The 26,972-nt window shown below is 41.6% G+C and overlaps 1 protein-coding gene and 1 long non-coding RNA gene across 5 annotated transcripts in view; one reads left to right on the forward strand and one right to left on the reverse strand.

Annotated features, from left to right (window-relative positions):
* Window positions 1-4,973: 4,973 nt before the first annotated feature.
* Window positions 4,974-9,397, reverse strand: LOC134548116 (uncharacterized). 2 transcript variants are annotated; one of them, XR_010079708.1, is made up of 3 exons: window positions 9,306-9,397; window positions 9,069-9,204; window positions 4,974-6,596 (listed from the first exon to the last, which is right to left on the reverse strand). It is a non-coding gene; the product is annotated as an uncharacterized LOC134548116 (long non-coding RNA). The 2 variants fall into 2 exon arrangements; XR_010079707.1 differs by having other exon boundaries at window positions 9,069-9,380.
* A 143-nt stretch (window positions 9,398-9,540) lies between these two features.
* STAU2 (staufen double-stranded RNA binding protein 2) overlaps window positions 9,541-26,972 on the forward strand; it is a 171,224-nt gene continuing 153,792 nt past the window's right edge. For 2 of the 3 annotated variants that reach the window (XM_063392455.1, XM_063392471.1), the window contains exon 1: window positions 9,962-10,086. The gene's annotated coding sequence lies outside the window, so the exon portion shown is untranslated. Of the gene's footprint in view, window positions 9,681-9,961; window positions 10,087-26,972 lie in introns of those variants that run through there. The other variant, XM_063392463.1, reaches the window with a different exon arrangement.

A 26,972-nucleotide genomic window follows, 5' to 3' on the forward strand; every position in this document is an offset into this window, starting at 1 on the left:
TCATTTCTGTGCAATACTTTGAAAGTGAACATTGTAAAAGCTTACCATTTGAATATTGGTATAAATTGTTATTTCATCCAGAAGGCAAGTTTCCTTACATTGGTAACTGTGGCATGCAATATACTAAAGCTTCGGTCTTCCTGAATGATTTCTGAAATGTAAATCCTTCTGAACTTTTTATTCAGTATTGGATGTACCTGGGTAAGTATAACAAGAATTGTCTTGTGCCAGTCAGCTCGGTCTGGAGTATCCCTGCACACCAAGTTTAATGTCTCAGGGTTTTCTTTGGAGTAAACCAAAGATCTAATTGGAAAATTTGTGGTGATCTCTGCATAAGGTGTTTCCATACTGTTTTGTGGTGAGATGGTTTTTTGTGTATTTCAAGGCAGCTATTAATGCACTGGTGCCTGATTTTGAAAAATGGGTCCTGTCACTATTGAGAGTTTGTCACACGGTAAAGCATTTATTTAATTCTTTCTTTCTCGTATTTGCAAAGTGGCAAATGGCAGAATTTGGCCTTTGAAAAGGAATCCTCCTGCATGGGCTGCACCAGAATGCTGTTTCTATCTGTCATAGAGTTTATTTCTTGAGTTTGGTTTCAACAGTAGTTATATGTATAGGTACATACTGAAGGTGGGTACTCATCTTGCTTAGGCCATGCATTAATTGAGTTTATTTTAGTGTATAGCAATCTTTATATGTTTTACCTTACTTTATATAGTATCAAACACCTTATTAATTGCAGCTTTTTATTTAAAAGAGCAAGATTCCATGAACATTTACATTTTCATTCTTTATGGGTTTTTTAAAGCAAAGATACTGCATTAAAAATGATATGGATAAAAGGAAGTGAGAACTTGATAGCTTTTGTCTGGATGTTAAAACTTACAAATTCTTACAAAATATTCCTTTCAAATTTCAAAATTTAAATCTAAGGGGTTGTTTTGATGACTTTGTTTTTTATTTTTCTAAACACAATCTTGTACTGACATTAAATTTACCTGATACAAAGATCAAAGGACACAACTAGTCCAAAGAATTCAGCCAGTAGAAAGATGCTTCCCATTCTACGTAGTTTGTTTGCTTCCCTTCCATCTCTGTTATGTTACACTGTTAATTACCTTTTATTGCAGGACAGTGGAACTATTCTGCAACAAGTTGAAAAGGACCTGTATTTCTACCATTTTATAGAAGTAAAAAAATTGCTTAAGGATTTATACAGTAAATGGAAACTGTATTAAACCAGTAATTTCTTAAATTATTATTCTCTTGGAACAAGACTACCTTAGACTAACATGAAGCCAAACTGCAAGAGCAGAAGAGAGAAATTGTCTGTACCCAGCATTCATACAGAAAAAAGGGTTCCCCCTCTCCCAGCCCCAGAAAAAGAAAGGTTCAGAAGTTACCAGTACTGCAAACATGACTCAGTACATGACATAAAGGCCTTATCGTGGTCAATAGAAACGGGAATAAAGCATCGCCTGCATATGCTTCTAAGTATAGAATCTCATGAATGGAAACACTAAAAGCAAGGGCAGCTGGCAGCATTGTCACTCAAATGATGTTTATTTTTAGAGGATTACCAATGCTTCCAATCTGCTGTTAGTACTGTCTCTTGCCAGCACACACAAGCTTCATTCTCAGTTTGGCCAAATTTTTAAGTGACAGCTCTTGGAGCAACAAGATTCCTGCTACTTCCAGGGACCATAACAAAACACAGCTTCAAAACAGGTGGACTAATTGAGTAAGCAGCAGGCATTACATTATCTGAACATACAGAATCCATGCATGTTACACCCACATCAAATGTAACTGAAGTCCTCAGTTTCACCTACAGAATACCCATTTCCAAGAGGCTTACTGTGCAAGAAGTTTGCTTATATTATGCATGTTATGGCAACAAGCACTGTGACTTACTCAGAGGACAGCAATGAGCAAATAGTGTAACAATGTATTTGAGTGAGCCAAATCATGTCAATATTAGATGAAGTTGGTTAAAGCTGTTTGGCTTCACATCATTTTACAGTCTTGCCAAAATTAGGACCCCACCTCTTAGTAAAGTTTTTTTGGGGTCTGATTACAAAATTATTAATTATTTGCCAGAATGAAGCACAAATACTGTCATGTACATAAACTGACAAAAACAGCTGGACTAAATTCTATTGCTATATGAATGTGTAATACAGTAGACAGAAAGATTTGCAGCAGTTCTAACTTAGTAATTTTATTTAAAATGAGCAGTTAGTGCAACATTCTCCCATTAATGATAAAACTCTCCCACCTTATCCTGCACCGTCACCAAATCATCAGTTTGCTATTATGTCCTAGCTGTGCCAGGACAACAGGAGTTTGGGAGTTGTAGGAGCTCTAGGATATTTTGAGAATTGACACAAATGCCCTAACTCGATATTTTTGCTAAAATGTTGTGTTCAGTTCAGTGTTCATGTAGTGGGAGAATAGGAACAATCTATTACCTGGAACAATAAATAAAAATGCTTCAAAAGGCAAGGTCTGTGGCAGATCTGTACATCTCTGAATTTCCCTGAAAGTTTAAATAAAAACAGTGCCCGCATGCCTTCATAGAAGTTAGGGAAACATCCCCTTGTGTCTGATTTGATTCTTCAAATGTTTTGATTCTTCAAAGACATACTAATACAAAGCATAAACAAATTACAGGGCACTACGTCTTTACAGACTGGTTTGGAAGTCTTGGGACAGTTTTACCAGTTTCTTTGCTACACTGTAAGTTCACTATGGAACCCAGTGAATTACTGATTAGAAAAATAAAATAGTTAATTTTCATGTCCAACACTGGCCTTAACTTCAAGATGAAAAAGGCCTAATGTGTGCTTTCTCTGGGATCTAGTCTGCTACTTGTAAGTGTGGCAATAGGTGTGATTAGGTACATTCTTTCACAAGCATGATTGCAAATAAAACTAGTATGGACATGGATGTACAGTCTGGTCACATTACTGGTGTCACTTTGGTTATGTTTGAAGTGTTGCTGTAATCTTTGCCTGCACTGAGAGGCACTAATGAGAATCCAAAGCATTTTGAGATGTTCGTGGTCCTCTCATACAACACTGTCAGTGGAAGTAGGATTGTGTTTGAGCTTGTTTGAAGGCCTTATATGTAGTCAGAATGCTATCAGTAAAGCAAAATCCCCCAAAACCCCAGACTTGTAAACAGTTATTTAATCTTACAGAATCTATTGCTTCCTTGGCCTGTAACTACACTTTGGCTTTCCTCTACTTCTCTCCTAAGCAAAGCCAGTGTAGTCTCATCAGGTAGCAATGCCTACTAATGCAGAAATGGGCCATTTCCAAGTGTCACTGTGCTTTGTGATGGAAAACCAGTACACCATGATCTTCAGGTTGCGAGTTATTATTCTTGGTGATTTATTAAACTGTAGTTACCTTTGTCTTCATTGTTGTAGTCATGAGATGTGAATCCCTGGCTGACCTGAATTATCCTGGTTTTCTGCTACCATTCTATGCTTTCTGCTTTAAAGAAATACCCAAATCTTGTTGGGTTTTGTGGTGGTTTTTTGGTGGGATTTTTTTTTTTTTTTTAATCTGGAAAACACATAGGATATGTGAGAAATTTCCAGTGTTCGTAACGGGTAATGAACTTGTATGAAGTATCTGTGCATATACATACACAAAGTTTATGAAGTAACTGTACATATTAACTAGATAGGCCTAAATATACAACATCACATTTTCTGTAGTTGTAAGAAGGTGAGATGGCTGTACAGAAAGCTTTTACAGTACTTTATGTCAAAAATAAATGGAAAATTATGGAAATAGCTGCCACAAATTGAATGTGCAAATTAAAACTAGGGACTTGGGGCTATCTTTTGTGCAGTTTTGGATACATGAATTATGATAATGAGTGAAGTTTTCTGAATGTGCACTACAACTTCTAATACTTACCTAAAGTAATTTACCAGTATAATTTTAAAGTTTCACTAGCATTATTAGAAGAGTAAAGCATTTATTTACACATGGCTTTACTGTTCCCAGCACTGATATATGAAAGCAATGGCAGCAAGTGATTTCTGGGAAATACAATGCTACCTGCAAAGCAATCTAAATTTGGGGTGGTGGGTCAATTAATAAAAAAACAGTGTTGATACCTTAATGACAGGAGACCTAGATGAAGGCTGGTAATTGCAAAATGAGCACATCTTTTTGGTTGGGTTCATTTTGTGTTTTCAAAAAAATTATACTATTAAAGGAGATGAGGACATAGAGGTTTCTCAACGTCCTTATACCAACAGTGATGGAATTCAATATATACTGACAAGTGCAAGTTCTAGTTCACTTGATTTAGATTTTTGAAGTGATTATGTGATTCATCTGGTTTAGGGAACTCACATTTTAGACATGAATCAACAAAGACAGCGTGTTATTGTGAGCTGTTAAAATTCATTGCTTATGAGTCCTCATTGGAGCATAAGTAGTAAATGGTTTCCATTACCTGAGAAAACTCTTCACAGTATTTACTTGTACTTTGTTTTGTCTTGGTTTGTTCATGCCTCTCATTCCATGTACTACCTCATGATAAATTGATTTTGTCATTCATCTGTCATGCATTGTAGTTAAAAATCTACTTCTATAGTCACATTTCTGCACCTGTAATTGGGGAGAGCAGTGGTTGGACTAGACTTAGGTTCATTAATAATAATGGATTTTAATAAAATATAATCCCACACTCCTGGGTTTTGCTTTTAATGATTGGAAAAATACTATTAAAAAATTAAGTGACCCATTCTTCTGTTACTAAGCTATTAGAGGCTTTTATTCAGTTGAATGACTGACTAATGCAAATAATGCATTATTCACTTTTTATTGGTATTTTATAAACACTCTATTAGCTTCATTATGCTTTCAACTTTAGTATCAAATATCATCCTAGTTCTTTAATAAATAAATAGTACCGCTACAAAAAACTCTATAAAATTCTGAAACAGAGTTCTGGAAGAGGCTGTAAAATATCCAGTCTTGGAAATTTTCAAAAGGAAACCAAGCAACCTGCTAACTTGAAAGTCAGATCCAGCTTTAAAGTTGGTCCTACTTTGAAGAGGCAGGGAGGGTGGTGGAGCAGACCTTCAGAACTCCTTTCCAATCAGTTCTGTAAATCTCCTACTTCTTAAATACATCATTGGGCATTTTCTTTGGGGATTTATTTTTGATTTGGTTTGATTTGTTACACCAAAGGTTATTGAGGAGTGGAAACTCATTTCTTGATGATTTCTTTTAAAACTACAGTTCTTACAATAAAATATATTAGTGTAATGGTTTCACGTTCACCTGTTTCTGCTTGCCAAATTTAGTGCAGTGGTCTGAGTGTTTACTCTTTGTCCCTCTGTGAGACAGGATTAGGAGAAAAGCAAAGCAGGCCCAAACTTAAAGGTATAAAGATAGGTTTATTAACACACACTAAAAGAAGAAAATAAAAATTCAAAACCACTTCTCCCTCCCCACAAACTGTTCACTTTCCCACTGACAACATAAAGAGACAAAACCTGTGATTTTCAGTCAGTTTCACCACTTAAAATAGTCTTTCATCAATTCTTAGGGAGAGGAGTCTCTCTTGGAACTTCCATGGTGACATTGCCACAAGAAACAGTCCTCTGGTGGCTACCATGCGATGAATCTGCAGCCACCTGGGAAAAAAACCTCCGCAAACTGTGAATTCCCCTCCCATTAGCAGCTCTCCCACAGCTGCATATGGGTCATGGACATTTTGGGGTGTCATTTTAAAGACAAGCAACTCCAAAGGCAAAGGATTTCTTCATCTCATGGAACAGAGACCTCTTTTCACTTCTTCACTGGTGCAAAGGGCTTCTTACCTCATCTCTCTCTGTTCAAACATCTCATAGGATCACAGGTTCAGAGCTACTCATTCAATATTCACTCAGTCAGTCTCAGATACCTTTGCTCAAATCCACAAATCTGAATAATCATCTTCCAAAGTGCATATTTTCCCATGGTTTAAAGGGATATTGCAATACATTAGTTCCTCACCGTGGCTCATAAGAGAAGTCCAGCCTAAACGAGGCAACTCCTCCATCCTTTCTCCCACTTAGAACTTAACTCTCTTCACTGACTTCAGTTTCATGCTGTGTGTCCTTATGGTTCAGTCACTTTGGCTGTTCTCAGAGAAGTGTTAGGGCTTTGGGAGTTTCATCTGTGCAAGGAAAGACTTAACATCTCGCCCAGGTTTCTTTCTCTCGGGCAGCGGCTCACAGTGTCAGATTTCAAAGCCGCGCTTTGAAATGGATGGGCAGGGGGAAGAACTCATGCCGGGAGATTGGAACAGCCCGGGGAAACGGCAGTCAGGAATCTCAGGAGCCAGGACCGTGGATGCCTCCTGCCCACCCCTGGTCTTACGGGGTGGGCCCGGCCCAGAAGCTTGCAAGTCTGCTGGATGTTAGTCGCCGTGACTTTCCCCTGCCCTGCCGGCCTGGCAGCAGCTGCCCGGGCCCAGGAGGGGCTGGCGGCAGAGCGGGGCCAGCCCGCCGCTCCTGTCACTTCTCTCCAGGGCAGGGAGGAAAAGGAAGTTTCCCAAGCTTCTCCTGATTTTTAAGTCTGTGTAACGCAGAGGTTAACCCTATATTTAATTGGTTAATCCGGTTGTCAATTTCAAAGCCAGTCACCAGTTGTATTTTTTCTATTTGTGCTAAACCAATACATTTAGTAAAAATTAGAATATTACGGTTTTTTGCAAGTCAGTGTGAAAGTGCTGATTTTTTTTTTTCTGAATCTGAGGTTAAAAATGACAAGGCCAAGTATCTTCAAGTGTCCTGCACTCGTGTACAGACCAAACAGAATAACTCTACATAGTTTTCTCCCATTAGGTATTTATGCAGGCATTTAGGCATTAATATGGCTTTTTGTTATTTTCAAACTGCCTACTGAATTAATCACTCCTATTAACAACTTGCATACTGAAACTAGATTATTGGGCAAGTCATGACTCTCTTGTTATTTAATAATGGAGTAGAGTGAAAGAGTACATACAAACTATGCATCTTGTTTTCAAAACCTGAGAAGATTTTAGGTTGTATTAAGCTGCTTTTACTGGAGGTACTGACCAGCTTTTGGCCTGTATCTTAGTAGTAGCAGGAAAAACACCCTCAAACATAAGGGTGCAGTAAATCTAAAAAGTGACTAGTAATGCAATTTAGTTGTTATATATGTAAAGCTCCAATCATATAGGAGACATTAAAAAAACGAAATACACCCATGTACCTAAAGTTATTATAAAATATACTAACTTTTGTTTAATAAAATATGTATATATACATGGTAAGTTTTGGAATAAATTCTACTCTTTTGTATTCCATTTTCTTCCAGCTACATGCCATTTGCACCACAAAATGTATATCAAGATACAAGACTTCTGAGTTGATACATTTTCTCAAGATATGTTTTTAAACTAAGGTTTTAGCTGTTTAGTAATGGCAATGTTATAAAAATGTTAGGTATTGAAAAATAGCACAGATTGGAGATTTTAGATGCTTGTTGGAATTACATCTGTCTATCACAGAAAATTCACAGAACCCCCCTCATAATCTGGATACATTTTTCTCTGGGTGCACCAATGCTAAGTATGTGCTATGCTATTGGGCTGTTTTTCAAACTACTAGTAGTAAGTAAAGCACAAATAACATGACATAAAATGATGAAGAAAAAACCCAAGAACAAACAAATGAAAAAACTCCACAAATTTCAGTGGATATCACCATCATGATTCGGCATCTGAATGAACTTTACTCACGCAAAACTTTGTAGTAGCCTAATGAAAAGTACTTGCATTATTATCCATTGCTACATTATATCAGGAATATACTACAAAAGAAATTGTATTATACTGTGTATTTCTATCCTCAGTTCTTAAATTAAATTAAGGGGTAAAGAATCTCAGAATCAGAAAACTAGACAGTGGAGGAATGAGAAGGGGAGGATTACACCACTGCTGAATACAGGGTATGTATAAAACTCTCATAGCAAATGCCGAGTTCTTAACATGTGTTTAAACAAGTTGTAAATGTCATAGTAGTGTTCTATTAATGTGAATAAAGTCTTACCAACACTTAGATACTCACAATGCAGCTCTGCCACTAGGTGTCATGGTGTGTAAATTATCTACAATATGCAAGCTTACTACCAAAATTCACCTGGGCTCTGTGCTTTTAGAGTGTCCTCCACCATGCTTGGGAATCATGTCAGGCTACATCTTTTTTTTCTGTTGGGTACTGATACGCCTCTTGGTATCAAGTAATTAAAAAATAATTCTCTCATAATACCGGATACTGCAGGCAATACAAACTCTAGATTCATTCTGATCTTGACTTATCTTTTCTTTTTTATACTTATATTTGCTATGACTAATGTTATAACTCTCATACCTATTATTAGAACTTAGTTGTGTTGCAAAAAGATCTTTGCCTCCTCAAAAAATTAGTTTTGTTTCTGAGCCTGAGGAATTTCATTACTGCAGTGTTGCAAATGAGGTAGGCAGATGATTGCTTCAAGTTCTGATGCCTCTACCTGGCTTTTGCATAGATATAAAAATTCTTGGTTTATTTTACTTGAGCCAATCAAGAAAACAGATTTTTACAAAATAAGTTAGATTGTGGATCAAACTTGGAAATCTTTTATTAATGAACAATAAACTTTTGACTACTTTGAGATAAAGATTTGAATGTTATCTTTTTCATGCTAAAGATGGTCAGAAATTAAATTCTTTGATTTCTCCCCCTTTTACTCATCTATTAATTTCTAATTTAAAGGAAGAAACACTTTAGCCTCTAATCTCAATTTTACATAACCTTTTTTTGTTTGTTTGTTCCTGCCCTTTTTTTTATTTTTATTTTTTCTGTCTAGTTCTGCCTCCTGTAAGGGATGTGCAAACCTGTCAACAAGATAAATATCTTTATGGTGGCAAAACCAAAGGCGATTGGTTTGGGTTGGAAAGGCTCAGAAACAGCAAATTATTCCAGGGCTTTATGTAGCTGAGCCTTGGCACTGTGTAAGGAGGGGAGAGTCTGTGCCCACCTGCAGAAGGAGGAGGTTTCAGTGATGCACCGTGGAACCTCCATGGCTCAATTTCTACAGCTGCACTCTCTGGCCTTCGTTCTGCAACCTTCCTCCAGGCAGTGCCCAGCAACTGCATCAGTTATTGGCCCTAATTCTAGACAGAAGAAAATGTTAACATAAATAATGTTTATGAGTTTTTAGCTTTCCTTGAAAACATCTCTCTTGGAGGGGAAAGGTGAAAAGGGAAGCACTGACTTTGGAGAGTCAGTGTCCAAGCTAGAGTGGGATGAGTAACACCAGAGAGAGGAAAGAAAATGAAGCCTCTTCTCTACTGTGCTGTGGTGGCTGCCCCCTTCTCTCTGTATTGAGCCCTTATTTTCTTCCTTCTTGCCTGAAGTGTCGCCGCCCGCTCTCTCCAGGCGCCCAAGCAGCGGTGCAGACAGCGGCGCTCGGGAGCAGCCGAGAGGGGGCAGAGCACACGCGCCAGGCCCATCTCAGCCGCACTCACGGACCGGCACAGCCCGAGCGCCGCTGCTCTCCGCGCTCCCCGGGTCGGGGCTGCCTCCTCCGCGGTGCCGAGGCCTCGTCTGGTGGCGAAGCCCGGCCCCGGCCCCGGCCCGGCGGGGGAAGGTGAGCGCGGGTACCGGGGCCCGCCGGGGCCCGCCGGGGCCGAGGCGGGCGGAGGGCGCAGGGCCCCGCGCCGCCGCTGGGGGCGCTGCGCGCCGCCGGGCCGGGCCGGGGCCGGGCCGCGGACGGGGCCATTCGCGCGGCGGGCGCGGGGGGAGCGCGGCGCCGGCAGAGCTCGGGGAGCGCCCCGGGGGCGGCGGGCGCGGCGGGGGCGGCGGCGAGGGGGGGCTGCGGGGGGTTGCGGGGGGCGCCGCCCGGCGCGGGGGCGGCGGGGCGGGGCGGCGGCGCCGGCGGGAGACCGGGGGGGGCGCAGTGGTTGGGGCCGGCGGCGGCCGCCGCGGCGGCGGGGTCAGTTCTCTTTAGTGTTTGCCGATGTTGGAGGCGTCTCCAAAGTGTCCCCGGGAAGCAGGTAACCGGGAGGGAGGGAAGGGGGCGGCTTCAGCCGCGATGTACTAGTCTCCGTCCTGGCTTCCCGCTCCTCCCGCCGCCACCGTGGCTCCCGGGCGAAGGCTCCGCCGGCCCCCCGGCGTCCTCCGCCTCCCCGGGGCCGTGCGGGCGCTGCTGCGCCACGGCGCCGCCGGCCCGCTCTGCACCGCTCCTCTCCGCTCCTCTCTGCTCCGCTCCGGCGGGGGGCGGCGGCGCCGACCCCGCCATCCGCCCCGGGCCCGCGTCCGCCGCCAGCCGCCCGCCCGACGAGGGGCGCAGGAGGCGGGCAGGGGCACAGGTGGGCAGCGCTGCCGCCCGCGGGGGCCGCGGGGAAGCCCCCTGTGGATCCCCTCCGCAGCTCCCCGCAGACGGGTCCGGCTGCCGGCGGCGGTCGCTGCGCCAAGGCCGGGCCGCGGCCGGGCCGTGCGGCGGGGCCGAGCTCGGCGGGGACCGCGCCGGGCCTGCCTGCCCCAGTCCCGGGGAAGGAGTTCTGTGCGACCCGAACTTGCGCCTCGTCCCGTGTCCCGCCCGGCCCTGTCGCGGTGCGCGGCCTCCGGGGCGCACAGTGGACACTCCGCCGCCGGCGGGGCGAGGGACGCCCGGCGCTGCTCGCCCGGTCAGCGCCGCGGACCTCACAGCTCAGCCGCCGGGTGTTTGTACGTGTGTGTTAGTCAGCCCTCTCTGTGCGCGTCTTGTGCTGCCCCCAAACTTCGGACAGGGCCCCAAACTTTGCCATCGGTGCTGGGCTCTCCCACTCCCAAAATGGATGTCGGCATCTCTTGCAGCGATGGGCAGTGGAGCCGTTCACCGGCCTTCGTCCAGCACGAGGGTTTGGGGCTGTCGTTGAGGTGGGACCCAGAGAGACACTGCTGCAAAGTTGCCTAGTCCAGACTTCTCCTGAGCTCGGTGGCATTCTCCCAGTGTTGAGGTGTCTGGTGGGAAAAAGTTCATCTTCATTGCAGCCAGGCCTGGAAGTCACAGCCATGCCTTCTGGGGAAATGCTGGCTGCTTGGGCTTAGCTGTGAGGGTGAATCCTGCTGCAGAGCTGTTTGCCTTGAAGTGCTCAGGGTCCCATCTGACAAGTCAGTGATACCCAAGCAAAAGAATTCCCGGCAGTGTATCTGGCTGGTGTTGCCTTACGGCCAGCAAGCTGTTTCTGTGAATACTAAGACATAAGCTTCTCAAGCCATGTTTGGCATGCTCCCTGCGCAGCTACCGTGGTATTAAAAGAAAAGTTTATGCTGTACAAAAGAGTAGATAAAGTGCTGCTGTTGTAGCCCCTCTCTTTGTGTGCAGTACTGGCTTGAACAGTAGTGAGGGATGTGTGTGGGTAGCTGCAGTGTTGGAAGGCACAAGGAAGGCTGTTTGCTCTGCCACGGCTCAGGGTGCTTGAAGTGTGCTTCTGTCAGGGAGCAGACGTTGCTGTGTCTCACGCTTACCAGTGGCCTCGAGCTGCACAGGAGTAAGGTGTTCCTAGGTTATTGGGTGGTTATTGCTTATTCAGGTTAGCAGTCCACACCAGTGAAGTAATACTAATGCATTTAAGCCATTTGCTAACTACAAGAAGGTTCTGTATAGGCTTTGTTGTGACATTGCTGCTTATATAAACAGTGCCAAGCTGACAGATTTCTGAATGAATTTTTTTTTTTCTAGAAAGTCAGCAGCAGTGTAAGATTTCCAGTACTGATTTCCAGCTGCTTAACCTTAGCTTTGACCTAGAAAAACCCAGAGAGGGAGAGAGAGAGAGATTTCTGCTCCTGCCTGTCTTTGCGAGGATTCCTGTTGCTGCCAACTAGGAACAGGATTGAGGCTGCCTGCTTGCTTGTAGTTTTTGAGGGGAAGGGACAGTTCAGATATTCTTTTCTTTGCAGACAACTTATCAGCCATGTTGTTCAGCTTGGGTTCTGCTCAGGCTGCTCAGCCTGGAGGCTTTATGTGTCTTTTTGCCAGCTCAATCTGCGTTGTTCCCCAAGAATTACATCAAAATAATAATAAAGTTAACTAATCTTAAATTCTGATTTAAGATAGTAGATTGTAAAGAAACTTTATAATTTTACTTGCAGAAGAGCCTGATCAGAGATGTTTTAATGACTGGACCAAGTTTAAATAAACATTTAACACCATCAGCCTTTTCCTTGGGGGCAAAGGTTTGATTTTCCTCCACAGCTTCCTAAACTTCACTCTAACTCTGGTTTACACTGGCATGAATGTGGGAAGTGAATAGGATATTATGTGTTTTTATTTGTGAAGTGTGGTGAGGCATGACCTTGGGAAGGTTAGGCAACAAGCCATAGTGAAGCAGAGCCTCTGATTCCAAGACTGTGTCTCTGGCCATTAGGAAAGGTGCACCTGTCATGCTCTATCTAGACAGTTTGTTTTGACCTACCCAAAATATGTGGCTATTGATTTGTTAGTCTTTGAAAACACTGAAAAACTCCCATCAATTATGTCCAGTTCTTCACCCCAAAATACATCTTCTATGGTATTATTCCACTGGAGAGCTGGCCTCATAAAGGAAGTGTTTTAGTGGGTTTTAGTGCCGTTTATGGGCATATATTTGATAGATATGGGCACAGATTTTTTTCTGATTTTTTTCTATCTTGTTTCCTCATGCAGCTATCACTGATGTGGTGGTGAAGGACCTAACACTACATTTTTTCAGGATAACTGAAACAACATAACTGCTGTTAATGAGCCACTGGAGCTTCACTTTTCCTTCTACTGCTTACATTTATTTCCTATCATCAACAGCAAAATCTGTAGGAAAAGAGGCCTGTCTTTTGCCAGAACCTATTATTTTGCATTTCTATTCTTTGGATAATACATAGACTGTGTTTTTCACAATAGTTCTTGAATTCTCTCTCTTCAGAAAAGGAGAAAGAAAGACAAGGGTTTCCATTTGGTTGAGGGGCATAAAAGAACACAAGGCAGGGGTCCTGTGGAGGCAGGTCAGGGAATTGGGCTGGCAGTTTTGGTCAGGGAGGAAAGGATAGTAAATGAGGGGGAATTGAATTGGTGGGAGTGCATGACAAACTCTGTGAAAGAGGAAATGGTGTAGTGTGTAGTGTAGTTAACACACATACATAATTAATATATATATAAAAAGTCAAGGGCTCTGCATTTAGAGGGTCTGCTCATTGTCAGCACTGAGTCACAGCTACCATTATCCAAAGTGTGTTTGCTTTAAAAGATCAAGAGTTCAGTAAGAATCTGAGAGGTGTCTTCTCAGGCATTGTTCTGGAAAATGTGTAGAATAAAAAAATTGCTTGTCACAACTCCTGATGTGAAAATTAATTTTGAAAATCCATCTGTGATAGTGTAACACTAAAGTCACATCTATGTCTGTAACTGCTAAAGTTAGTTCATATTTCGTCTCAAGAGCAAGTGGTTTTGTGGTTTGAATTTTGTTTTGTGGGTCTTTTTTTGTTAAACTCGTTGTTTTTGGAGTGTTTTCAGTAATGAAATGTGCCGTACTGTGTCATACTCCATCTTTGCATTTGCTTTAGTCAACTATACATTTATACAGTACATCACTAGAATGTTAAAAATTTATTCCTATTTAACCAAATAAAATCAAATAATGAAATTTAAAATTTTCCTGGTAAACAGCAATTTTTTTCATGTTTAATTACTAATATCGTGACTCCACTATGATTCTGGATCCCCATAATATTCTAATTTACTCACCATTAAAATGATGGGAGGGGACACTTTTTAGGCTGGTTAGAACTCAGCCTTCGAGCTCAGATCCCGGTTGGTTTTTTTGTTTGGGGAGATCCCTGGTTATAACCAGCAGCCAGTTATTCTATCAAGTATGGGTTAACCTCCTGTCCTTAGATTCTGGGAGAAGTTAGCTTACTAAGATTTTTGCCGTAGTAGCACATGCTCACTTGAAGGGTATATTTACAGTCTCGGTCTCTGAAAAATTCCAGAGGATCACAGTGGTCCACTTCCAGTTTCGCTGCTTGCCAGCTTTGAGGAGGCTGTTTTGCCTCCAGGCTAAAGGAAATGTTTTTGAGTGCAGGAGACCAGATTTTCTTGAAAAATTTCTTGCAATGAAAATGGTCACCTGTTGGATCAAGAAAAGAGATGAGTAACCTAATTTATATTGCTAGTGTTAGTTTCTTCTTCTTCTTCTTTTTTTTTTTTTTTTTTTTTTTTAACCTGTTAGGTATTTGTGGTTCCCAGTTTCTCCTACAATGGTCCCAGTTTAAAAAAGCAGTGTTATATGAATAAAAGGAAATATCAGTATAACTAAATGTGCAGATTGATATCAGTAACTGGAATTGTCTGGATAAGTAACTTTCTGCAAGTGATGGAGAACTTTCTCCATGTCACCCAGATGACACATCCATGCAAGTGATGTATTTTGAAATCAAGATAACATTGTTCCCAAGGTGGAAATGTAGGCCTGGTAGAGGGCAATGTTGGGTCTCTTAGAAGCATACCCAGTTGTTCTGATACAAACAAAATAATAATGAAATAACACTCTGTAGTAGCTTTGGCTTTGTTAGACAAGGTAAGAACAAGAAACAATCTAAAATTTCATGTTAACTGTTTGTTTGTTCTGCTTTTTTCCCCTTCTGCTGGTCCTTCTTCAGTCCTGGATACGATGTTGCTTTTTTCTTTCCAGACCGTGGAAAATATTTTCTCTGATTTTTGTTTGAGGCTTGTGTCTCTGATAGTATTTAAACCTGCCTGCTTTGAGTAGTGTTTCATGTGTGATGACAATGTCCACTCAAGGGGGCATTTTGCTTAACAGTGTATACCCAAGAGACATTCCTTTTGTACCTGATTAGGGCCTGGAAATTGTGATGAACGACTCTAGAGGGATTTTCTTGAGAACCCTCTGACATCTGAGAATTCAGTGCAAGACACTTACTAGTCTTGTATTAATTGAGTGTCCAGCTTCTGCATGGCAGCTAAGGCTGTTTCATCCTTGTGAAAGGGAATGAGAAGCTTGTCCTGGATCAGTTGAAGCTCTCCCTGTTTTTTCAGAGGCATCCCTCAACATTTGCTCTTAGCTGAATCCACTGGGTTAGGTATGGGGTTTGACCTCTTCAGAAGGGAGAGTGGCCCACATCATCTTTTCTTCACCCCTTTTCAGCTGGCCAATTTTTATTACTTAGAGCCTTATGCAAGTAAAAACTGACTAAAGATGCCAGAATTGGAACAGTTTTCCACGGACTTGATGGAATTGTCATTCATGAGGACATTCTGGATCTGGACTTCCAGGCAACCATAAGCATTTGCCAAGTCCCACGAGAAGAATTTAATATTTAATTAAATTCTTCAGCTGTTACATTACAAACTTCTTCTGAAACCGGCCATTTCACAAATTACTGTCGGTAGCAGTTCACCAGGGGAGGTGGCTTTGGAAGCCTTTTCTCTTTCCAGGGTGACATTAAGCTACCTGTAAAACTTACCTCCTCTTCTGGTTCTCAAATCTCACTGCAGTCAGAGCCCCTTGATACTTTGTAACACTCACAGGTTACAGCAGGCATGAGAGCAAGGGGCTGCTGTACCTGGTGAAACTTAAGTTATTAAATGTATTTAAAGTATTTAAAAAGAAATCATCAACATACCCATCCTGGATTTGAAATAGTTTCTTGGACAGTGTAGTAATTTGAATATTTTCAAGGTTTTTAAACCAATCCTGTGCTCACTAGGAATTTTGACATTAACACGAAAAGAAGTGATTTTATTTGCTGTTACCGCAAATACTGGTACTGCTTACTTTTGCTCAGGTATCCCATAGCTCACAGGAGCATGGGAGACATAGGTAGTCAGACAAATACACCTGATATATCCCCAAGACAGGACAGGACAGAGCACTGCAGGTGAACAAGGTTAGCTGAGGCAGTTCTATTTCCAGGGCCTGCTTTGTTTTTGGAATGTGGTGTCTTTGCTGTTGTGCTGGATTGCAGATCTGCTCCACAGCTCTGGGGTCAGCACTTCTACCTAAGCTTCTGCTATGTGTCATTGCAACCTAGACAGACTTTGGATGACCCTTGGGCTGGGAGCACAACCCTTTGTTAACAAGGAACATCCATTTTTGCAGGGAGTTGACTGTATTAGGTGTATGTTTGTAGCCTAATAGCACATTCTTTTGGAGATTCTAGAAAATGGGGTCCTGTTTCCCTTTTGAGGTACTCCTTTTAAATTTGATTTTGATTTGGAAGGTAAAGAGCGGGAATCTTAATGGTGAACAGAAGTGTTATCTCCCTGCAAGTTCAAAAGCAAGTTTGTACTTTTACACTAATTTAGAGTGGTTCTAGAGTCACAAAAGCTAACTTTACCCTGCTGAGTCTAATGGCCCTGGAGTCCTGAAAGTACAGTAAGTGGTAAGAAAGACATTCCTTTGAGGGCAGCTGAGAGCATGATCCACCCATCCATCCTCTAGGTGGTTGTGAGCCTATGATTTTACAGCATTGCCATTCCTAATAAATGCAAGCTTCTTTTTGGCTTTTGCTCAATTCCAGGTACTCTTTCCTAGTATTTTGAATCATTTCAAATGATTACCAGTGCATCAGCTAGCACTTGAAGCCAGAGTTATCCTTTGTTTTACTTATGACTTTATCTGCATAAAAATACTTGAGACAATTCCAAACTTTAATTCAGTATGTTTACGTTTTTTTCCTGTAGTAGTTATGCTTATAACTTCCTTTGGTCTGGGGAAACAAGTTATTCTGAATCATCAGCAGTATAGATGAAGGTCTCTTATTTGGTATTTTATGACATAGCCTACTTAGTGTTCCTGAACACTACTACAGAAGTTGGAGGGAAAAGCCTGGTTTTGTTATGCTGGTTCTGTGCCCTCACAGTGTGCTCAATTTGAAACAAATGTCTTTTTACCAGCACTCTTCCTTTCTGTTGTTTGTTGTTACTTAAGTATCCTCCTTGCTGGTTCAACTCCAGAAATAACTTTTTGCTATGCTGCCAGTTGTGTGTAGCCTTTGTGCTGGAGCTGAATTTGTGGCAGATTTTTACTGTTCAGCTAATGTTTAGCATGGATCATGACCTTGCCCCCAAATACAGCATCTTTAAACTTAATTTTCTCCAGTTGAAAACTTAGATTTTATACTTATCTTCAGTCAGATCACTTGGTAGGCCCAATCCAATACCCAGGAATTATTTTACTTTTATTCATTGACTGAGGAGGGCTGCACTTAAAATAGGGAGGAGACTCTGTCAAATCAGCGCGGAACTCCTGATCTCACAAGTACTTTGAGAGAAAGCAGAGCCCAGTCCTGTCCCCAGTGAGCAGAGAGCTAGTCTCTGTATGTCAACATTATCTTACATCCAAGCAATTCAAAAACTGTCTGTGGAAGAGTTGAGACAAGGGGAAACTCCAGGAATGTTTCAGGAACAGAAGGTGGCAATTTGACCCCAGCTGTTTTTGGGAGCTGCAACTTCTTGTAAACTGTATGAGACTTCAGCATGGGCATTGATCACTTTAGCTGTCAAATACAGTGTTTTTGTTTAAATACGCTCATGGAGAACAAGAAAAGGCACACAAACCAGAATTTTATATACTTCTAACAATAGGGTGTAACACCTGTTGCTTTTTCTACTGAGACCGCCTTCTCTGAGGATCTTGTAGCTGTTAATTATAGCCAGCTGACTACAGCGTGAGGAGGGCTGGGAGCAGGAGCTGTAACTTCCTTTCAAAGAAAAAGGCATGTTTCTGTTACTTCACCAGATTTGCTGCTTCAAATTATGTGAGAACTAGTTTGTCACAGGCAGTCAAGGAAAACTGAGATGATGTTCTGAATTCCATTAATAAAATGCAATTTCTAGTTAGGGATTGAAGTCAAGAAGTAATTTTTGCCAGCTTCAGAACAAAATAACAGTTTGGAGGGATGTTATACTTAAAGTAAGAGTATGTTGTAATTTAAAATCAGTCAAAGCTTATTGGAGATTTTAGGGATGTAACTACTACTCGTTAGCACAAATTAGGAAAAAAGTGCAGCTTTTAGAAATACATAGGAGAGAAATTTCAAAATACTAATTAAATCAGAAACTGGATTCTTGGAAGCACCTCAGATTAGACTCCAATATCGCAAATAAAGAACCAGTTACAGCTTTGATGCAAACAAGTCTGTAGCCTCAGTGTGTCAAGTTTGAGTCCTGTTTTTTTTTCATTTAGTTAATCCCCTTATCCACTTTTAAGCTGATGATTGATTGTCAAACTGGTGACTTAGGCTTCCCTTCTATTCAGCTATTTTTCTTCATGACAGCTGACTAACTCATTTTTGTTTAACATAGGGTGAATATGAGTTATCTGTATCTGGAGTAAGATGGTATGATGACCACTTAATATTTTAAAAAATGTTACAGATATGACTATGTATCACAGAGTGTCTGGGGGAGATACAAGTTTCTAGTTTTCAAGAAGTCATAAGTAGTTTATAGTCATGGTCGGTAAAAGGGCTGAAGAGTTACAATACTGGATGGCCAGCTCTTGTGCTTTGGGTTAGTGCTTGCTCTCAGGTGCAGTAAGCAAATACAAAAAGGACATTACTTCCAGTGTTGGGTAGTGTGTGTGTCCTGCCTCTGATCTGTAAGGCATTATAGCCACCTATAAGCCAGATTTTGGGATCTACTTCAAACATGATGAGTTTTGGATGAGGAAGGCCTCCTACAAAGAAGGCTCTGATGATCACCTGGCTATTTCATGAAGGAGTTTCACATTTTCTTCCCTGTAGTAATTCAGGGTATCTTGGCTGGGTCAAACTGATGGCTGTGTCTGAACCAATATTCTGTCTGGATGCTTCAGAGTCTTTTCTGAGCTTAAAATTTGTGGCACTGTGAGAAGTGGGTTAGCTTGTACTGGCTGTTGGAAATTTCCATGGCTTTTATACCATCTTCTCTGGACAGGAACAATAAATTGAGAGAGACTTTCTGATGAGATTATCTTATTGTAGCAAACATTTATATAAACCAGACTGATTTTCTCCCTTGGGCTTTGGGTTATAAACAGGTTGAAAATGTCCTGAGATGCCAAACTGTCTCAGTTTCTGATGCAACAGATTGGCTTTCTTTATCTTTTCTTCTGGCATTGAAATCTTCAAGTCGATAATCTGATTGATGTCCCTTACCACTTTAATACGTAATAGCAATCCTTTTTCCCATCATTTTTCTAGATGAATATTAATAAAGTTTCTCTACTTATGACCTCTGTTTATGTCTGTCTATGAAGTCTCTACTTGAGTCTTTGAGTGGTATATGTAGGACCTGACTGATTTCTCTGTTGGAAAAGAAAATCAGCCACGTGTACGGTCTGGGGTCCTTAGTTTTGCTGTAGGCAGTAAGATGCACTGTGGCCTCAGTTGCTCTTTTCTCAGCTTTCTCATGTCAGCCTCGCTGTTGCCAGGGAAGCAAGGGAAGAGTTGCATTCCTGCCTGTCAGTATGCTCCACTTTCTGTTAAGTTTCTCTTGTTACAAGTTTTTAGACTCTTGCTCATGCAAATGTGCACAATTGCAGTCAGTGCCCTAATCCCTGCATTTTCCATCATTCCTTACAAAAAGACATGTCTCTGCAAGGGAGCTTATTTACTTCTGTAATTGTGTCTGTTAGTTTTAGTTACATCCATGATCACTTACTTGTTGGAGGCAAGTTTGGCAGTAGACTTTGGGTAGGATTCAGTTGCCTGTATTTTGGCATCTTACGCAGTTTGAGACACTGAGTTATCCTGTCTGCTTCTCAGCTGCCCCTCAGCTGCGTGGTTAGCTAATCCTAAATTAGAAGCCTACTTGTTGATCACCTTGAATAACTCCCTGGGTCTGCTGGCTGTACTGACGACTGGTGTAATACATTTCTTTAAACACACACATTATTGCCATTTCATTGCCTCTTCACGTCAGGGTTTCTCTGAACTGCCTGCCACTTGCAGTGTCAGATGTGGCATGAGTCTTCAGACAGAATATCTGCTTCCTGAAGCAGCAGCTGATGGAATAGGCAGGTATCTAAATGTGGTATCTCAGGACATCTCAGCTGGCATTGTGCATTGGGTCATTAAAAGACTAAAGTGGGTTGACCCTGGCTGGATACCAGGCACCCACCAAAACCATTCACTCACTCTCCTCCAGAGCTGGACAGGGGAGAAGAAAAATAATGTAAGGTTCATGAGTTGAAATAAGGTCCAGGAGAGATCACTCACCAAATATCATCATGGGCAAAACAGGCTCAAAATAGAGATATTAATTGAATTAATTGCTAAGAAGATCAGAGCAGGATAATGAGAAGTGAAATAAAACCTTAAAAACACCTTCTTCCTACTCCTCACCCCTTCCCAGCTCTACATTCTCCCCCAGCAGCAGAGGGAGACAGGGATGGGAGTTACAGTCAGTGCATCACCTGCTTTTTCTCCTGCTGCTCAGGGAGACGAGTCCTTGTGCTGCACCGTGGGGTCTCTCCCGTAGGGCATAGTTCTCAATAAGCTTCTCCATCGTGAGTCCATCCCTAAACTACTGTAGCATGGGTCACTGTTCCATGGGGTGCAGTCCTTCAGGGACAGGCTGCTCCAGTACAGGAGAAAGACTTCTCTCTGCACAGGTCTCCTGTGGGCTCACAGCCTCCTCTCAGGTATCCACCTGCATGGGGAGCCATGGGGCTCCTCCACAGGCTGCCGGCAGATCTCTGCATCCCCATGGATCTCCATGGGCTGCAGGGGCACAGCTGCTTCATCATGGCCAGCACCATGGGCTGCAGAGGAATCCCCTCAGAAGGAGGGGAAGCACCTTCTCCCCCTGCTTCTGCGCTGACCTTGGTGTCTGCACACTTGTTCCTCTCACATATTCCCGCCCCGCTGTTCTCTGCCTGCAATTACAACTGTGCAAGGACTTTTTTTTTTCTTCTTCGATGTGTTGGAGACATTACCACCATTCCTAATTGGCCCAGTCCTGACCAGCAGCACGTCTGTCCTTGGAGCTGCCTGGGCTTGGCTCTGCTGCACTCAGAGGAAGTTTCTGGCAGGTTGTCACAGGAGCTGCCCCTGTAACCCCCTCCACCAAAGCTTGGCCATGCAAACCCAATACACTCTGGTAAACCGTGGTAATCCCGTGCTCTATTTCCTTTGACACCAGTGACAATTTAGACACCTTGCTTATATTTGTAAATCTGAATTATAGCTGTCTTTAGTCCTTATCTGAGTCCTCATATCTCACTGTACAGCAGTACCATACAATATGGGTGACTGTGCTGGTGTGAGAGGTACTGGGCAGGCAGATGGCTTTGTAGATCACCAATTTTTCATATTTTCTTGAATTTTTCATAGTTACTTGAATTTTGCTGTAGTGGCTTAAGCAATTTACTACATCCTAAATGTTTGCTTATTATATTTATTCTGTGACATATTCTATGTATTTCAAGTTGTATAAATCCAGTCTTGATTGCAGGGTAAGACTTCTGTTCTTGCCCTGCTGCCAACACATTGTAATTAAATGACAGCAAAAATCCCCATGTTTGGGCATTTCGTTGATTGAGAATAGCTTTAGTCTTTGGTTCCATGATTGTCTGCCTTATTTGTCTGGTTTGTTTTTTTACTTTTCTTTTCAAATTTACATGAAACAATTTTAAAGTGAGTTGTTAAAGAAGGATTGGATCAGTGACAGATATAAATAATATGTACTCCCACATAATGTGATTCTGTGATAATGGTAATGTGGTCATTGATTTAGAGACTTGCATGGTTTTTATAGCAAATTGGATCAACATTGTATTGAAAGTTAGGGAACAGATATGGTTTCATGATGAAATAAGTATGTAAGATGAAGAGTTTTTGCCTCAGTTTTCTGTGTTTTAAGTCCTTTTAAGTCCTTTTATGTCGTTTTAATGTGCCTGTTCTGTGCAGTAATTCAAAAGGGATGTTGAGCTGACTGCTGTTTGAAGAAGTGGTTGAAAAATACGACTGCAGATTTTTAGTTTGTTTCCTACTTCATTTTTTTCTTCCAAAAATACCTTCCTTCCTTTCCTGAGGAAGGTTCTTACTTATTGTACATGAGATTTGGCAAAGGTTACTCCTCCATGGGTGATAATATCTGAAAGTGTGATGGGATTCGATGTTGTGACCTGGTGTTCACTGCAGCTGCTTGGCCCTTTCTTGCCTTCCTGGGGCTTTATCTACAACCCTTTTCAGCTCCAGTCAGGAGCAGAGGAACCAAATTGTAAGAAACTGTAGTATTTAGTCTTCAGTGACTGGGTTTAACACTGAGCAAGAAGGGAAACTTTTTTGTAAGCCTTGCAGCTCCTTAAATTTTGAGTATTAGTCCCTAATATTGTGTCACTTCCTTGGCTTGTAAAATATCTTACTAAAACAATGAAAATAAACATTGGTGATTTCTCCCCCACCCATCTTATATTTCTGCAAAGTAAAATGCTTTTAAAGCATCACTTCACTTGCTGACATGTATTACTTAGCTGTTAATTAGCTGGTAACTATATTCATATATCCATTGAAACTAAGATTCTGTACTGTAAGACACAGTAAAAAAAAGAAACCAGGCCATAGGTTTCTGAAGATGTAATCATCAGGGATGAGATCACGGTCTTTGTGAGGAGCAGTGTGAAGGAGATGAACTTCAGTGTATGGCTTGACAGCAAAGCTAAGCTGATTAGCAGGAGCTGAAAGGGCTAATTCCTTGCACACACTCCAGGTCAGGAGTTTGTGGCCCTCGTACAGAGCAGATGCTCCTCTGATCTTTCTCCTCACCTGCCACATGAACTGGTTCAGTGAGATGGACATAAAGTGTCAGCTTTTTTCTGCAGGGAAGAGAGGACATGGGATTGTCCCTTGCTATGGCAGCAAGTCATCAGATCAGTTTGGCTGTTGGCAAACCACTCCTCATAAGGCAAAAAGCTATAAAATTAATGGAGGGAAAAATGGGAAGAGCAAATGGGGAACCAGCAGTAATATAGAAAAACATGTATGTTTCAAAAAACAGAGAAACCCAGTGCAATTTCATGCCTAATGGTTTAATTTTTGCTATTTAAAGTGCATAAATAAGGTAAATTTTGCTAATAAGTGTGGATAACCATCTGCTGATTGTTGCTTTAAGTCATACTCTTGCTAAACTGCTTCTATGTGGCCATCTCCTTACTTAGTTTGAGAAGAAAAAGTTCTAATTAAGCTTCTCTGAAGGTAACACAGAGCTATGTGTTTTTTGTCAACCCCAAATAAGCTGTTAGATATAACACAGTAAAAAGAAATTACATAAATCTTCGAACATCTTTAGTACTTTTTATAATAATGTCCACAAATGTATGAATATTTGCCATAAATGTGAGAAATGGCACACCAGAAATATGTTCTAACTTTAGGCAGTTTTGTATGCTTATTCAGTGTAACTGAATAAATGAATTAATATCAGGAGAATAGAAGGAGAACAGAGCGTTTAATGGAATTTTAAAGCTAAAACTAAAATCAAACCCTTCTTAGTTGGGAAGCTGTTAAATATTAGAGTTCTGTGACTTAGAACTTTCACAGAAGAATCATATTAACAAGCTTGTAACCAAAATACGAGTTGGTCTGAAAAAAACCCCTTGATATGCTTACTGCCTGCTGAGACACTGCCCCCAGTCTATCGGATTGCTGTTCCTGTACCTTTTAATATTTTCATTAATGATGTGGATGAAACAGTATACTTATTAAATTTGTAGATGCTATAAAGCAGGCTTAGAGAAGACTGGCAAACATTTTGGAGTTAGAATTAAAATTCAGTGTGATCTTGAAGAAAACAAATGATTGTCTTTTTTTTCTGTTTTGTTAGGGTTTTTTTAAAATAAGAAGATTCAAGGAAGACAAGAACAAAGTCTTTCTTCCTTAGTTAGGAAACAGTCAGATTCACAAAGAGAGCACAGGCTAGAATTTGTTGGGTAGAGTTCTGCAGAAAAGGATCTGGGTTCATTAATGTCATACTGTGAAAAATGGACACTGATCAGAAGGTATAAGCAGAACTCTTGGTTATATAAAATACAAGATATGCCAAGTAATTTTTCATGCTCAGCAGTGACTGGCCCTCAGTTGTTCCATTTGTGAAGTCCTTCACAAGAATGTAGTATGTGCCACCATGACATACCTGTGCGCAGATTAAATTCGGTAGTCTGGGTTGTATGACGGAGCAGTGTTAAAGTGTGGTAATTCCATTGCATATGTGCATTTTCACTTTCTGCACAGATGAAGTCCAGCCTTCTGTTTTGACTGTTCAGGTCAATACTGCTGATACTGATTTTTCAATTTTCCCACGTTGTACAAGTCTGTTTGGTTTGAAAACTCCTTGTCCATGCTTCCTGTCTTTTATGGTGTTTGATCTACTTTATCTGTCTTTGTGTATTCAATTACTGTGACATAGTCTAAGAATCATTTCACCTGAGCATTTAGTTCATATTTTATGTCACAAGATCTAAGGCTATAAAGTATTTCCAGAAAAATACAAAAAGTAACGATAATCAGAAAAAGTGTTAACTAATTCTTTATGCTGCATGGTGCTTTTAGCATGATACGAGTGTATTCACAACTTTTAAAAGTATTCTGCATCTGTAAATGTAACTAAATATACAAATATTTAGTTAGTGGGTTTGCATGGTCAGGTTTTGGTAACGGGGGGGCTACAGGGGTGGCTTCTGTGAGAAGCTGCCAGAAGTTTCACTTGTGTCCCGTGGAGCCAATGCCAGCTGGCTCTGAGATGAGTCTGCTGCCAGCCAAGGCCAGCCCATCAGTGTTGGTGGTGGTGTCTCTGGGATAACATTTAAGAAGCAGGAAAAGTTGCTGCACGACAGAAAGTGCAGTGAGAGAGGAGAGGAGTGAAGATATGTGAGAGAGAAAGCTCTGCAGACACCAAGGTCAGTGGAGAAGGAAGGGCAGGAGGTGCTCCAGGAGCCAGAGCAGAGACTCCTGTGCTGCCCGCGGTACAGCCCATGGTGAAGCAGCTGTGCCCCTGCAGCCCGTGGAGGTCCGTGGTGGAGCAGAAATGCACCCACTGCCTGTGGGGGAGACCCACAGGATCCGTGGCCCCATGGAGAGAGAGAGGAGTTCAGGCTGGAGCAGATTCACTGGCATGGCTTGTGAGCCCGTGGGAGGCCCCTGCTGGAGCATTCTGTTCCTGAAGGATGCCACCCTGTGGAAGGGATCCACACTGGAGCAGTTCGTGAGGAACTGCAGCTTGTGTGAAGGACTCATGCTGAAGAGATTTTTGGAGGACTGTTGCCTGTGGGAGGGACCCCATGCTGGAGCAGGGGAAGAATATGAGCAGTCTTCCCCTTAGCGGGATGGAATGGCAGAGACAACATGTGATGAACTGACTGTAACCCCTGTTTACCATCCCTCTGGGTTGTGGAGAATTCAGGAGTGAAGTTAGGCCTGAGAAGAAAGAATGAGTGGGAGGAAGGTGTTCTTAAGGTTTAGTTTTTATTTCTCGTTTTCCTACTCTGATTTGATTGACAATAAATTCACTTAATCTCCCCAAGCTGAGTTTGTTCTGCATGTGACATTAACTGGTGAGTGATCTTTTCATGTGCTTGTCTAGATCCACAAGTCTTTCATTACATTTTCTCTCCCCTGTCTAGCTGAGGTGGTGAGCGATAGAGCAGCTTTTGTGGTCACCTGGCATACAGACATGGTCAACTCACAACAACCTTGTGTTTCCTAATATATAAAAAAATGAATGCACTATTTTACAGCAATATTCTCACTTTAAAATGTGAGAAGTTTTGTTTTGTTGTTTTTGTGTGAGTTTGTTTTGGTTTGGTCATTTTTAGTTTGTCAGGAAAATTCACAGCTTGTACATAGTTTAATAAGAAAGTTAATACCAACTGTTTGATGAAACCTGTGTAGCTGCCTGTGTACTAAGTGTTCAAAAGGGGAAGTGAAGTAAAATGCAGTTCTAGTGTATTTGCATCCCTTTATGTGTTTGCTATTGCATTTCTACTGCATCTGTGTGAGTGAGACCATGAGGAGAAACCATTGCAGCATCTCATAAGATACCGTAAGCCCTGCAGTGTAGCCTTACAAAAACAGCAGCACTGCAACCTGCAGACAGACTGGATAGATGTGTGTGATTAGAACATTAGGAAATAGCATTTCTGTTGTGCCTTAACATGGCAGCTGAGTAAAAGCAGAAAGCTGGGAGGCACAGCTAGGCAGTCCAGCTTCTCTGAGAGGTGCAAATGTTCCGTAACCACTGCTGAACTTGAAGGAAAGCCTTTCTGGAGACACTTGGGTGTAGGAATTTCCTAGACATTAGTTGGGTAGCCACCTGAAATAGGGTGTGGGGACTTTTCTAATTGTAATCTCAGTATCCTAAATGAACCATCCCTTTTATATGTGAGATTTTTCAAAAATATCTGCATAGAAGATGTAAAATATTTTGATTATGTAACTGCATTTCATCTCTGACCAGCTTAGTGAAATCTCTCTCCACCAAGTCCTACATTTTATGTAGCAGTGTATTTCATTTTGTTTGTGCTTATGTCTGGAAGGCCCCAAAATGTTTTTGCTTCACTCTTTATAAACACTGGTGTATGTAGGTAAAAAAGGTAAAGAAAAGGTAGAACATACAGTTTTTGTCACCTTTTGTCATGACATAGAAGATTGGCTGCCTGGTAGTGTGAAAATGATGTACCATCACTATATGAGCTGTATTCTTTTTGTTGTCTCTAGTGGATTTTTAGAGCTGACTACAAATTCATTATCTCCATATCTCATCTGTTTAAGAGTTAGTCCCTACAGTTGTATTACTGCCTGGGCATCTTTGCTTATACAGATTAATTTACAAAATAGTTACCACTTCTTGTAGGAGTTCTGCAGCTTTAGATATCTTAAAAAAAAATCCAGCACCCAATATGTTATTATAGAATCTGATATCAGAATT

The sequence above is a fragment of the Prinia subflava genome, chromosome 1 (assembly GCF_021018805.1).
Source record: "Prinia subflava isolate CZ2003 ecotype Zambia chromosome 1, Cam_Psub_1.2, whole genome shotgun sequence".
Taxonomy (NCBI): domain Eukaryota; kingdom Metazoa; phylum Chordata; class Aves; order Passeriformes; family Cisticolidae; genus Prinia; species Prinia subflava.